A 14,750-nucleotide genomic window follows, 5' to 3' on the forward strand; every position below is an offset into this window, starting at 1 on the left:
AGAGCCCCAAAGGGCACTCTGCACCCCGCAGCTTCCTCCTTTTGCCTTTGGAAATGGGCAGAGTGGACTAACAATGAATTTGGGGTGGAAGACACTCCCCAGCTCTATTGCTGACCTGGCGGGTGGTCTGTGTTGCCCCTGCTTTTAGAACTAGGAGGGTCCTCACTCCCTCTTGCCCATGGAGGGCTACTTGCTGCTCTTGTTCCTTTTAGGATGAGGGAGTACATAGGCTTTGAGGCCATCCCTGGGGAGGGCAGATGGATCCACTGAGGCAGCCCGTCTTTCGGCAGGAGCCGGTAGCTGATTTGGAGGAACAGGGTTGTGGCTGGGAGAAAGGAAAGCTCCAGTCATCTGGCCCAGGGAGTGAGCTGGCACAACTGCCGAGTAGAGCTGCGCCTTTCCTTTATGCAGCCCCCCTTTGAGCCCCGGGACTCCCTGGGAGGCAGGTCCTGGAGGGATTCGGGACCAAGAAATGGGGCCTTTGCGGGCTGACTGACTTGCCTGAGGTTGCACAATGAGTGGCCTGAATCCCAGATGTCCCGACTCCGGGGCAGGGCTCTAGCCACCGACTGAATCCTCAGAAAGGTGTGTCCAGTTTGTGCAGCCGCCTCCAAGGGAGCCAGGAGGGCCATCAGAGAAGATCCTTGCAGGGAGCAGGCCATGGTAGCAGCCCGCGAGAGAGGCTTCATTGGAGTCATGGGGGGAGCGACGAATCCCACAAGATAGCCCCCCCCCCCCCCCCCCGCCAGCTTTGTGGGGGGCCTGCCTGCAGGGAGCTTCCTTTCTGGTGGGCCAGTGGAAGTAGGCAGGCTTTGAAGCCGGGCAGCAACTTTTGAAAAGCAAAGGACTTGGGGCCCCGAGAGCTGGAACAGAGCCCAGGTCTTGCTGTCTCCCAGAGTCCCTTTCTCCTCTCTAAGCCTACCAAAGGCAGAGAGTAGTAATTGCACTCCTTCTCCTCGGGGGCTTTGGAGAGAAGCACTTTGTAAGGCTTAGTCCCCAGGAGGATGTGAATCCCTAGGGCAGGTAAGACAAGCCACACACATAACTTCAGGACAAGGGAAAATATGCAGATAAATCATCTCTGGGGGAGGAGAATAAAGAGCCTCCGAGGGGGAGGGGGAAGCTTTCCTGGAGGGGGCAGCATCTGGGTTGGGTCTTGGCTGCTGGGTAGTGAGTACTTCTTTTAAAAAGGTGGATTTTTTCAAATGAGCATCTTGTGTTTCTCCCTCACCCAGATTCCCCTCTGTATCCCTTCCTTTCATTCCTCCCCGAGGATTCTCTCTTTAAAAAAAAAAAAAAGCCAAGAGGAAGACTCCCCCCCCCCATAAACTGATGAATGCATTGAAAAGAATTTGACATTTGATGTAGTAACCCAGACCCATAACCACCCCCCCACCCCCCCCACCAAGGGAATTGGAGCCAACCTTCTTCTTCTTCATGATTTTGCAATATTCATTTCAGATTATTTTGTGGTGGTTGTTCTGACTGTTTATGTTGTTGTAGACACTGTACTCACTTTAGTCTGAATCATTTCATGCTTCTCGGTATTTATCATAGTGGTCATTTCTTATAGCCCAGTAATATTCCATTACCCATCTGAGCCCCAAATTGTTCAGTCATTCCCCAAACAGTAGCAATCTATTTATTTTTCTTTCTTTGTTACCCCAAAAAGGGTTGCTATATATAATTTGTGGCATATAGTGGTTTTCTTTTTGTTGATGGCCTTCTTCTACCTGAAGAATCTCTAGGTCAGAGTATGGATGTTTTAGTCACTTTATTTGCACAATCCTAAATTGCCTTCCACAGTTCCACCAATAATGCACCTGTGTGCCTAGCATTCCACACTTTCTCCAAAACTCTTTGATGGGTTATATTTCAACAGTAATAAGCTGACATGGAAGGGGAGGCATTCCAGGCAAAAGGAACAATGTGAGCAAATGCACATTGGTGGGTAAACGTAGGGAACATTTGGAGAAAGCAAGAACTCTAATTTGTCTAGAACACAGGCCATGAGTTGGGGAAAGAAGTGATAGAGAAATCTGAAAACAGGTTGGAGCCATATTATGAATGGATAAAGAGTGAAGATGTTGGGTGGAGGGAGTTTGGGGAAAAAGAAACAGAAATTATCTAGGCAGACTGGCACAGAAGCTGAGGAACCTTGTGCTTAAGATAGTGAGGCTTGAGCATTTTGTAAAGAAAGGAACTTTGTTTTTTTCAAAGTACCAGCTTCTAGTCTTATTTATTAGTTTACTAGTTCTATTACTTTTGATTTTATTAATTTCTCCCTTAATTTTTAGGATCTCTAGTTTGGTTTTCTTCTGGGGGTTTTTTAATTTGTTTGCTTTCAAGTTTTTTTATTTGCATTTCCAATTCATTGATGTCTACCCTCCCTAGTTTGTTAATATATGCACTCAGGGATATGAATTTACCTCCGATTACTGCTTTGGCTGCATCCCAAAAGGTTTGAAAGGATGTCTCACCATTGTCATTTTCCTCAATGAAATTATTAATTGTTTCTATGATTTGTTCTCTAAAACTAACTGATTTTGGAGTATCATATTATTTAATTTCCAATTAATTTTTGATTTGGTTTTCCATGTACCCTTACTGATCATTATTTTTATTGCCTTATCATCTGAAAAGGCTGCATTTATTATTTCTGCTTTTCTGCATTTGTATGCCATGTTTCTGTGACCTAGTGTATGGTCAATCTTTGTGAATGCGCCATGAGGTGCTGAGAAGAAGGTATATTCTTTTTTGTCCCTATTTATTTTTCTCCATATGTCTATTAACTCTAATTTTTCTAAGATTTCATTCACTTCTTTTACCTCTAAGAAAGGAACTTTTGAAATAAAACAAAAGGCACCTGTGGGAGGATTTTGAGATAAACAGGGGTAGGGATGAGATGGACCTCATGTGGGGTAATCTTGGGCTTTGCTCTAAGGTAGAAGGGGATGTCACCCACTCAGGTCTATTGGGAGGAAAAGGCTGAGAAGAGGATGCTCTAGAAGTTTGAGGATATAATGAATAATTCATGGAAATGATCAAATAAAATACTATAAAATTTAAAAAAAAAAAGAAGTTTGAGGAGAGAAGGGGATAGCCAATGCAAGGAATCCTTTGGAAGCTGGATAAGAACCATAAGCAATTGGGTACCCACTACTGATGACTGCCATTGATAGCTGCACTGAAATGGGGCAGCAGGTACCTGCCATCAGTGAGCTCTGCCCCTGGCTTTGGCTGCTCTGGTCTTGTTGATTCTCCAGCCTTCACCCCACTTAATGCATGTTGGTGGTACAGCCAGTGCAACCCCTGATGTTATTGCTCTGTAGCCTGCCTATCCCAGCCTGGAAGCTCCAAGAGGACCAGTCCACACTCTCTTCCTCAGCAGTCACTAGAGGCTACACATTTCTCTCAATGTGGATGGATATCAGAGGATGGGGTGAATGTGACCTCGCATCCTCGGATTCTAGGGGTGGCTGACAAGAGGGCTGCTGGGAAGAACATGGGGTCAGTGACTGGAATGCTCTTCAGATGCTAAGAAGCGCAGTGAAGGAGATGACTGGTGGTCGCCCCCCGTATACATCAGGTGCTCCTTTATTTCCTCTTGGTACCCAGACATCCACTGATAGAAGCTGATGGAATCTCAGGCCTGTAGGATTTCGAGCAGCTTCCTTAGAAGCCAGCTTATCTATGCCCCCCTCATTTTAGAGATGAGGGAACTGAGGCCCAGGGACGCTAAGTTCCTTGGGCAAGGTCACAGGTCTGATCATTAGCAGAGCTAGGCTTCAAACAATAGATTCTTGGGCTTCAAATCCACTTCTCTTTCCACAATACCATGCTGATTTAATGTGTGGCCCTCCCTGGGGGCATTTGCATTTTAATAGGGGATTCTTAAAAATAAAAAATCCTTCCAGGATTAAAGGGCTACTGCTATGACTAGCAATGAGAGAGAGAGATTTGGGGGTCAAGGACTGTGGAGCATCCTTCTTATTCCATCTACCTCCTGATAGAGTGGTCCCCAAGAAGCGGAGAGGACCCTGTCGACCCCTAGTAACCCAGGCAGCCTTTTCCGGAGGGGTCCAGCCAACTGGCCATTGAGCTTCCCCCATACTGCTATGGAGCCAAGAAAGAGACCTTGTAAGCGTTCCTGCTGTCCCTGTAGAGCTCGTGATTGGATCCAGCCTAATGTATGAATTTGAAGTTCAATGAACTATTGACTGGTGAACATTATTTGGAGGAAATGAGGCAACGGCTTGAACAGATGAGTTCTGCAGGACATGCAAGGTGCTATGCCAAGAATTCATCCCCCAAACCCCAGAGAAAGCATGGACATTTTTCTAGAGCTGATGTGTTGGGATGATTAAATAAATCACGGCTCCTGGGTTTTTTCTTTTTTTCATTCCAAGTCAAAAAAGAATTCCCATCATGAAAAGCAGTATCTGCGGGGTCCAGGCTCATTTTGCTGGAACTGTAGAGAGATGTTGCTTAACTGTTTGATTGAATACCAGAACTCAACTTTTTCATGCCTCCAAAACAACACTTGAGCATCCCAGTTTGAAAAGCTCAAAACAAAAAGCTCGTCAAAATTCTCTTCTTTCAAATCTGAAGGTTTTTTCCTGGCTGTAACTTTTTAGAATTAAAGTAGTGGCTCTCCAATAGAGCAATAACCGATCCCCCCCCCCCCCCCCCCGGGCTTCCCACCCCCCTTGGGGAGCATCCTTCGAAGAGTCTTTGTTATGGACGCTAAGCAGTTATTGCAGAGTATGGAAGGTAATATTCTTTTAGAGATGAACCACTGTCATTAGCTGCGCTGGCCTTGGTGCCCAGGGGCAGGGCTGGGGGGTGGCACAGGCTGCCATTTGGAATGGTTCTTAATGAGCATGGAAATCAATAGAGAAGAAAGGGCCCTTTGGAAGGAGCAGGGAAAGGTGAGCTGGAGAGCCCTAAGCAGGTGGAGGTCAGGACCTCTCCCACAGGGTGAGGTGTTTATTGCCAGCTTGTTTGGGAGCCTGGCCCCTTCCATGGAGCGGACTGGAGAATAGGGAGCTGCCCACGGCTAGGATACAAAATCCGACTGAACTCCATGATGGAAATACAAAGTGCTCTCCAAGGTCCAAAGATAGGGTTTTTGTTTGTTTGTTTGTTTTTTTGCGGGATCAAGGAAGGCTTCATGAAGGAGGGGGCATTTGAGCTGATTCAAAGTGGGGCTTGAAAAACAGGCTGGCTGTAGATCCAAAGCAGCAGTGGAGATTATTCCATTTACCTGAAATACAGAGGCAGAAGAGTGAGGCGGGTACAGGGGGAACTGAGATTGGGGGGGTGTGGGGAACATGGAAGGGAGTCTCATGAATGGGTGCCAAGGTGGGTAGCTAGGTGGCTCTGTGGATTGAGAGCCAGGCTAGCTGTGTGTGTGACCCTGAGCAAGTCACTTAACCCCCATTGCCCAGCCCCTGCTGCTCTTCTGTCTTAGAATACACACTATTGATTCTAAGGCTGAAGGTAAGGGTTTAAAAAGAGAAAAAAAGAAATGGTGCCAAGGAGGGCCAGTGGTCCAGGCCATGGAGAGTCTAGCAATATTGTTAACTATGGAATTCTGAGTTCACTAACTGCTCCAACATTTCTTAAGTAGTTGCTGGGCACCACCCTATGGAGAGCCTCGTCTGAGCTGCCCCCCCCCCCAGTTTAGTTTACTCTTCCCCAGTAATCTTTTAGTTACTTCTTTGGGTGCATGTTGTGTCCTTCAGCACAATGCCAGCTCCCTGAGGGCCTTTCGTTTTGTTCTTGGTTCCCCAGCACCATAGGCTTCCTCAAGAGGTAAAGAGAAAGTGAGGACCACCTCTCCATCCCGAGAGGACAGAATTACTCCAGGTGGGTAAACTGTCTTGGTGGAGGGGATGCTCACCATGGGGAGATCACATACTCACATCCCAAACTTTGGCTCATAGTAGGCGTTTGACCAGTGTTTGTGGGGCTGCTTTGCAAGGCTCCGTGCTAGGTTCTGGGGATACTGAGTTAAAAAAAAAGATATTCCCACTCCTATTGGACTGGCTGCATCCCATTGAGTGGGTGGGGAGGGGAAGACGACTGTTGTATGCAGAAATTTAATTTGAGAGAGCAAAGAAGAAATCATGAAGAGCAGATGAACATACCCACTCTTCCATGCCTTTTTCTATAAGGTCTGATTGATCAGGAGAGAATCCTTCCCCTTTCTTCCTGCCTGTGTGTGTGTGTGTGTGTGAACAATAGGCTTGAAGATTAACTAGTCTAAACCTTTTACTTAACAGGTGAGGAAATTGAGGACCAGAGAAGTAAAGGGGTTTTCCCAAGGACACACAGCTCACTACAATAGCCGATGAGCAGAGCTACTGAATGGCTTGTCGGTGCAGAAAGGACATGTGCTCTCCAGCAAGGTGCTCGAAGGTTTCCCCATTGGGTATTTCTCTTCCTTCGACCTGACTTGAGACTTCAGCATAATACTTACAATTCCCCCCCTTGGTGATATGTGGCATTTCCCAGTACTCAGTGTGCCTTTGTAGAAGCTCCTATTTAGACAAGGGTCCCTTGTTGTCTAGTCCTGAGTGTTGTGTCCTTGTCACCTGCCTAACTGGCTTTGCTACCCCGGCCCCCCCTTCTTGGTGCCAAATACTGTTGAGGAAGAGGGAGAAGATGTGTCCTCTGCTTTTCAAGGAGGTAAACAGGAAACTCAAGCAGAAGGCACCAGGTGAAGACAGTAAGAGAAGCAGGAGGGGATTCTGGAAAGATCACTGGACTTGGGTACGGAAGCCTGAAGTTCAAATCCTGGCTCTGCTCCTTTTTAGTGGTGTGACTTGGGACAAGGCTGTGCCTTGATTTCTCTGTATCCCTAGACCCAATTTACGTAGACTCAGGGGTGTTGTGGAGACTCAGAGGAGGGAGAGATCAGCCCTGGATGTGGGGCAATTTGGGCAGGCAGAGATGGGGAGGAGGTGAGGAAAGGGCATTTCAGGTGGAGGAAATCATGTGAGCAAAGTATGGAGAGCCTGGGGCGCATGCAGGGGGCCCTGTGGCTCTGGCTGGGGGGCTTCGTGCAGATTCTGTCCCCGAGAGTCCCTGATTGGATCCTGGCGAGGGCAGGAATTTAAAGTTCAATGAACTAGTGACTGGTGAACATTATTTAGAGGAAATGAGGCAACGGCTTGAACAGATGAGTTCTGCAGGATATACAAGGTGCTATGCCAAGAATTCATCCCCCAAACTCCAGAGAAACCATGGACATTTTTTTCTAACAGATGTCTGCCCTGGAAAATCACATATGTCTTATTGTAAAGTCCCAGGCACCCATCTCCTTGCCAGTTCTCCCCTTCATTGTTCTGCAATAAAAGCGGGGCCCTTGGGAGCCCCTCCTCTGCCTTGCCTGAGAATGAGGCCCTCTGCAGAGATGACTTCTCAAGGTGGCTCAGATTTTCTGCCTTTGAACCCCGAAACAATGAATAACTTTAAATGGAAATGGCCCCAAAGTGGATTAGATGTTCCCTTGCCTTCTGAGATGCCTTATTGCCTAACTTTTCCTTGATGGTTATGGCTGGGCATTAGGCTCATGGTTTCATCTCTGAAGTCATAGAGGGCTTCCAATCCCCTCATTTGATGAGAAGAGCACCTGAGACTTAGAGAAAGGGAGCCCATTGACCAAGGGCACACAGGGAGGAAGGAGCAGAGCTGGAACTTGAACTCAGGTCCTCTGATTCCTTCCCCTGTACCCCCCAGCCTTGCTAATATCCCTTATTGATTATACTTCGCAGTGATACAGTGATCTCCCTCCAGAGTGCCTGGTATATGTGGGGTTCTCCCCTGCACTCCCTGATTCAAGGCAGCTGGGCTTTGGGAGTTCTTGTCTGCTCATTGCAGTGGTTTTATTTAGTTTTCTCCCCTCCCTTGCTGTCAGCTATCATGTCTTAGTTCTGTCTGGGTGCTTGTCCCCATCTGCCTCAGTTTCCCTTCCTTTTAACTATTGTATGTGAGCTCCTGTCACACCTGGCTGTGACGTCAGCTCCTCCCTGGGCTCTGGACCCTCTCCTGTCCCTGATAGAACAAAAGACAGTGACCTCAGTGCCTAGCACCGTCTGCAGCCCCTGTGCCTGACTTCAGCCTTGGGCCCTTGTCTTGTTCACCTGTGGCCAAACCCGTCCTTGTTCCGGAGCTCTCATCAGTTCCTGTCTGAGATTCACCCCAAATGCTAGTTCTTCTAGAACTTGGCCTTTCCTGGAGGACAGCTCAGTGTCACTTCAGCTCTGTTTGCCTCAGTTTCCTCAACCGCAATATGGAGACAAAAGAAGCCACCTCACTGGGGTGCTGGGAGGATCAAGTGAAATAATACTTGTGAAGTGCTGAGCAGGCACCTGACACCAAGTGAAAATGCGGGCCCCAGGGGGAGCAGTCAACAAACACTCACTAACTGCCTCCTCTGTGCCAGGCTCTAGGCTAAACACTGCTTGTACCCAACGAAAGCCAAGCAGTCTCTGCCCTCAAGGACCTGACATTCTAGTTGGGGAGCTGCTGTGCACACACATAAAATACTTACATAGAAATGGACACACATGTATATTGTATGCCTAGATGCACACACATGTGAGCACACATGCACATGTACACACACACACACACAAAACCGAGTTAATCTTGGAGGAAAAGGAGGGCAGCAGGAAAGATCTCCTGCAGGAAAGGGAATCTGAGTGAAGCCTTGGGAACCAGGGATTCCAAGAAGCTGGGGACAGGAGGGAGTGCCTTTGGGGGGGGGTTGCCAAGAGCCAGAAGGAAGAGTGTGGCTTCTTTTTTTTTTTTTTTAACCCTTACCTTCCATCTTGGAGTCAATACTGTGTATTGGCTCCAAGGCAGAAGAGTAGTAAGGGCTAGGCAATGGGGGTCAAGTGACTTGCCCAGGGTCACCCAGCTGGGAAGTGTCGGAGGCCAGATTTGAACCTAGGACCTCCCGTCTCTAAGCCTGGCTCTCAATCCACTGAGCTACCCAGCTGCCCCCAAGAGTGTGGCTTCTGAGGAACAGGAGCTCCTGAGAAAGCTGGTTTGGCTGTGATGTAGAGAGTATGGAGTCAATCGGTTGGTCAAGAAACATTGAATACGCGCCTACTATGTGCCAGGCACTGCATTAAGCCCTGGTCATACAAAAAGATTCAAAGGTAGTTCCTCCCCTCAAGGAGCTTACACTCTAGCAGGAGAAGGAGGATGGGCTCAAGAGTTCTTAACATCAGAAGAACTGATCTTAATCCTAGAAGCAATAGGGAGCCACTAGAGTTTGCTGTGTACCCAGTGAGGAAAGTGCAATAAGATGGTTTCGAGACATTTGCCTCCCAGGGTGGAAACAAACAGGGTTTTCGGAAAGCTCAGCCTTTAGTTAGCCAGGAGATGAAATTAACCAGAACCCCTCATTCTTAGACGGGCTGTTCTTGGAGCCTGGAGGTGGGGGGGGGGTTGTTTGTTTTTTCGAAAACGACATTTGGTTTCCCTAGTCTTCTCTTGGCTCTGCTGAAAAAACAAACCACCCAGTGTAGATTCTCTGGACCCCAAGCTCAAAACCCTGATCCCTCGGGGACGAGCTAAAAGGAGAGCTCCACCCTGCCTCCATCACATACCTCTTCCTGAAGTCCTGGAGGTGTCTTCCATTTATTCTGTGTAAATAGATTTGCTAATCCATAACGTTTGAGTGGTTGGCAAGAGATACAAGACAACTTGGGACTCTGGCATCTCAAAGGGAGGCCAAAGGGAGTGGATAGAGAAGAGGAGGGACATGGGTCTACCTTGGGTAGAAGAGCATTTAAAGGTCTTTGGGGCTACCCAGGGGGGTAGCCCTTTACCCTGGAGAGTGCAGTTTGGACGGAGCCCAACATAAGACCTAGAAAACCACCCAGACCTGCTTCCTCAATGGCCAAGAGAGCTCAGGATGGGTTCTAGCTTGGGCTGTGTGTGTGTGTGTGTGTGTGATGAACAGTGCCTGGATGAAGACAAAACAAGAGATAACAGCAGCTCACGTTTATTAAGCATGTTAAGGTTTACAAATTACTTCATATGCCTATTATGATTGCCATTTTATAGGTGAGTAAACCAAGACTGAGAAGGGTAAAAGGAGTGGAACTTGAGCCTTTCTGACTCCAAGGCCAGCACTCGTCTCAAGCTGCCTCTTGGATTTCTAGACCCTAGGGGAAACCATTATGGTGAGATAGTAGAAAGAACAGTGTCTTGGGTCATGGGAGAGTTGAATCCTGGCTTGCGACTAGCCACATGGGTGACCTTGGATCAGACAACTGAATTCTTTACATCTCAGTTTTCTCACTTGTAATATGAAAGGGCAGAACTAACTGATTTTTGCTGTTCTTCTTGACTCCAAAGCCATTGATTCAGTGGAACCTCCCCCCCACCCCCAATATGCTAGGATGGGGAACCTTGAAACCTGTGTTCTATATTCTGCACCTCTTGTTCATTAATGATGCTACCTTGGGTAGGTAAGTGAATCTCCCTGGGACTCAGGTTTCCTTATCTATAAAATTAAAAGAATGGATTGGTACTACCAAAGTACCAAAGGTGTCTGTTGTAGGGCCACCATATTTGTTTTTATTTGTCAGTTTATTTTAGACATGGGCCAGATAAATAACCTGAATTCAAGAGACAGATCAGATGAGATACTCAAAGAGAATATTCTTTAGACTATTTCTAGATACCTGTTAGGGTTTTGTTTTGTTTTTTTAAACCCTTAGGTACTGCATATCGGTTCCAAGGCTGAAGAGTGGTAAGGGCTAGGCAGTGGAGGCCAAGTGACTTACCCAGGGTCACAAGTATCTGTGGCCAGATTTGGACCTAGGACCTTCCACCTCTGGGTCTGGCTCTCAATCCACTGAGCCAGCTACCTGCCCCACCTCCCCCATACTTGTTATTCCTTATGGACGCCTGACTTGTGTTCTGATGACATGCTTGACCACGGAGACTCCAGTGTTGGGCTCAGGAGCTGTTGTGAACGTGCCAGTCCCAAAAATCAGCCCCCAACTCTCTGAGCTGTGACCTGGAAGGCTCAGAGTCTGGTCTTTGCTCTCAGACCTACAGATATCCTGCCACGTTTCCCACATGCAAACCACATTCAGGTACAGCCTCCAGGTTGGAGTCCGTCCAGAAGTCTGGCACATCCATTCTGTCTAGAAGTTGTTTTTTCACATGAGTTTAATTCCGAGCTCCCAGCACGAGGCCAAGAGGCGAGGGGGCACACCTGAAGTCCTAGAGGGATCTGTGCTGCTGGCCAGAGCCCTCCGCCCCCATCCAGATGTGCTCTGCAGCTGAGGGCCGGAGCCGGGATCCAGACTGACCGTCAGGGAGCCATGCTGAACCGTTCCGTTGTTGGATAGGGAGTCTTGGCTGTGTGTGGACATAGCTTAAGAGTGACAGCGAGTTGACAAAACTAGGAAAAGCCCCAAATGGGCCATTTTTCTTGTTTGTGGCCTTTCTAGCACTTTTCTTCCCCAACTGATTCTAGGATTTTTTGACCCAAATGACAAGAAAGGAATTTGGATGGAGCTCAAAATGATAAAATAGAGGGTTTTTCCTTTGCAATGTTGGAGAAAGTCATTGGAGGCCATATGGAATATATTCTCATGCTTTACTTTTTCCATGTTCATTCTAATTGCATGGAATCAAGTTTATCCTGATCCGTAACTACCAGGAGAGCACAAAGCCCCCAGCGCTTTGATGGAAACTGTGAACATCGTCTCTGTGTCTCCTCGTCTTCCTGACTGGCTTCTACCGTCTGGCATGTTCCCCCGTCCTTCACATAGCTAGCTACCCCAGAGGCACCCCTTTCCATGCACAAGCCCACGCTCCCCAATGAGCTTTCCATCTTGTTCCCATCCACCAGACTCCATCCCCTCACTGTCCTGACCCCAGCTACCTGTCTGGAGCCAGCCTCTTTAATACATGAACTCATCCCAAGGTGTGACTGGCTGCTGACAAGCTTAATGTCTTAGCTGCTTAGGGTATTAAACGTTAGTCCAAACCTCAGTGGTGGGGAGTGCAAAAAAGCATTGGTGTCAGAGGCTGAGATCCTAGTGCTAGATAATTCCCTGCTATCTATGTGACAATGACTTGGGCAAGGTCTTTAACTTCTTCCTGTTCAGTGTCCTTCCATGAAAAATGAGGGGGTTGGACTGGCCCTCCCAGTTCCCTCTTGATCCTAAATCTCTGATCGTCTGACCCTCCGAAGAAGACAGAACTTGTCCCAAACCCGCAGGACAGCACTGTCTTTGGACTAAGAAGTCTTGGTTTTGCACCCTCTACCTTGAAAACGTTGCCCCATCCCTAAAATGAGGGAAGTTGATGAAGTGGTCTCGCAGGTCCCTTCCAGCCCCGAGGACCCCAGTTTCCTCATTCCTAAAATGAGAGGCTGGGATTAGATGACCTTCTAAGGTCCCCTTTAGCTCAATCCATCTGTGATTCTGATTCTGACTGCCTCGGCTAATATTCTCTGGTCCTTTGGCCAAAGAGCTTATCTTGCAATTCAGAAGAGGAAGGATTTGAGTTTAAAGAAATGAAATCTCTACAGATGGAGTTGCAGGCTGTAAGTGACATGTTTCTGGGTGGGGTTCCTTCCTGTGTCCCGCTTGTCCAACACGTAGGAGGCTTTTCTCGAAAGCTAACTTTAGATGTGATCATCTCAACTGATAATGGCATGGGAAACTGAGAAGTTCCACTTGGGTGTTGTTAATGAAGGGGATGGATGAAAGGCTGCTCAGGGGCCCCATGAGGTCCTTCTCAACCTGGCCAAATGGCCTGGGCATCAGGCAGCAGCAGGCAGAGACCTCGATGTAGCTGGGAGCACTGTGAGGAAAAGAGCTGGGTGGGGGGGGCTTTCTCATTTCTGACTAAGAGGCCAATCAGCCGTGGACCTCAAGAATGGCCAACACCTGCCAACTAAAGCTCCCATTAGATCCAGGTGTGCTTGGGGATTTTCAGCCACTTTCTTCTCCCTCCCTTCCTCACATACTCAGATGAGTTATCTGACTCTCTTACTGTCTTTGGGCAGAGAGTTCTGGAGCTGCAACAGATTCCGTCACCCCCAAAGCCTGCTGCTGACTTACCAGGATGTGGCCTTCACTGTTCTGTGCTCCCCCCTCACTGTCAGTGAGACAGACATTTCCTGCCAACCTTCTGAGTGGAAACTTTTTTACCCTGTTTTTTTGGTGGTTTTGCTGCTGCAGAATTCATTTCAAGGTATTCCTTTAAAGTAATTGGAAGGGGAATTTGCGAGAACTCAGATGATCCCCTGCCTTTACTGCATCCCTTTGACCCTGCTCCCCAGCCTCATGGCTATGAGGTATGGAAGGAACTATCCATGGGATGGGGGACAGGACTCTTGTTGGAAGCCTTTCTCTGATTCCTTCTTCTCTTAGCAGCCTTGTTCTCTTACGCCCCTAGGTTCTGGAGGTTCTCGAGGGCATCTCTGATTCTGCCATCAACGTTTCTGTACCCAGTAAGAGCTTAATCAGTGTTTATCAAGTGGAGGAGAACATGGCCCTTCTGTGGATCAATATGGGACCGAATAACCCTGCTCCACAAGGGCTCAGTTCTCTGCACGCTGTAGGCATCTCATAAACGTTGCTTACTCAGAATGGAAATGAAGTTCAAAAAGAAAGGAGGGCAATTAAACAAATGAGGCCCGTTGGCTATTCTGGGACAGGTCGATGTTATTTTATTAATCTACAGAATCTGGTTAAACTCGAAATGATAGAGATCAATCATTTTCTGTGGATCTTTTTTGTCTCTGTGTACTTAGGGCTCCTGTTTGAGACTGTATGATAGCAATCAGGGAATTGATAAGGCATTTATTAAGTACCTACTCTGTGCCAGACACTGGGGAAACAAAGGTGAAAATGAAATAGTTCCTGCTCTCAGAAGCTTTCAGTCTATTAGGGGAAGACAATCCGTGCATTTTAAAGTAGAAACCAAGTAAGTACAACATCAGTATGGGATCATTCAGGGAGGGAGAGCTGGAAGGCACAGGCAACTAAGGGAGCAGGAAAGGCTTTGGACTAGGTAGTGTTGGAGCTGAGTTTTGAAGGAGAGTAGAACTTCTAAGAGGTGGAGGTGAGGTGATAAAGCCCTCCAGGTGCAGCGGACAGGTGGCAGAGATAAAGGACAGCAAGAAGGCTAATTTACTTGAACCACAGAGAGTGAGAAGGAGAGTAAGGTAGAATAAGGCTGAAAAGTTGGAAGGACCAGGTTGTAAAGGACTTTCAAAGTTAAACAAAGGAGTTAATATTTAATCCTGAAAATAATAGAGTAATTGAAGTTTGATGAATAGGGGAGCACTTTGGTCACACTTGTGAACAAGGAGAATCCCTTTGATCCCTTCCAGGAAGATGGATTGTAGTGGGGAGAGGCTTGAAATGGAGAGGTCCAAAAGGACCCCATTGTAGTCTGTGTGAGAGGTCAGGAGCAAGGGTGGTTCCTATGAGAAAAAGGGACTGATGTGAGAGATGTTATGAAGGTAGAAATGGCAAGGTGTGGCAATTGGTCCGCTTTGTGGGGTGAAGGACAATGAGAAGGCAAAGGTAACTGTGATACTGAGAGGCTGGAAGGATGGTGATGCCCTCAGCAGAAATAAGGACGTTTGGAAGAAGGGTAGGTTTTTGGGGAAAGTAACAAGTTTTGTTTTGGACATCTTGAGTTCGAGATGCCAGTGGGGCATCCAGGCTGAAATGCTAGCTTGGGTAATTTGA

Source organism: Monodelphis domestica, chromosome 5, assembly GCF_027887165.1.
Source record: "Monodelphis domestica isolate mMonDom1 chromosome 5, mMonDom1.pri, whole genome shotgun sequence".
Lineage (NCBI taxonomy): Eukaryota > Metazoa > Chordata > Mammalia > Didelphimorphia > Didelphidae > Monodelphis > Monodelphis domestica.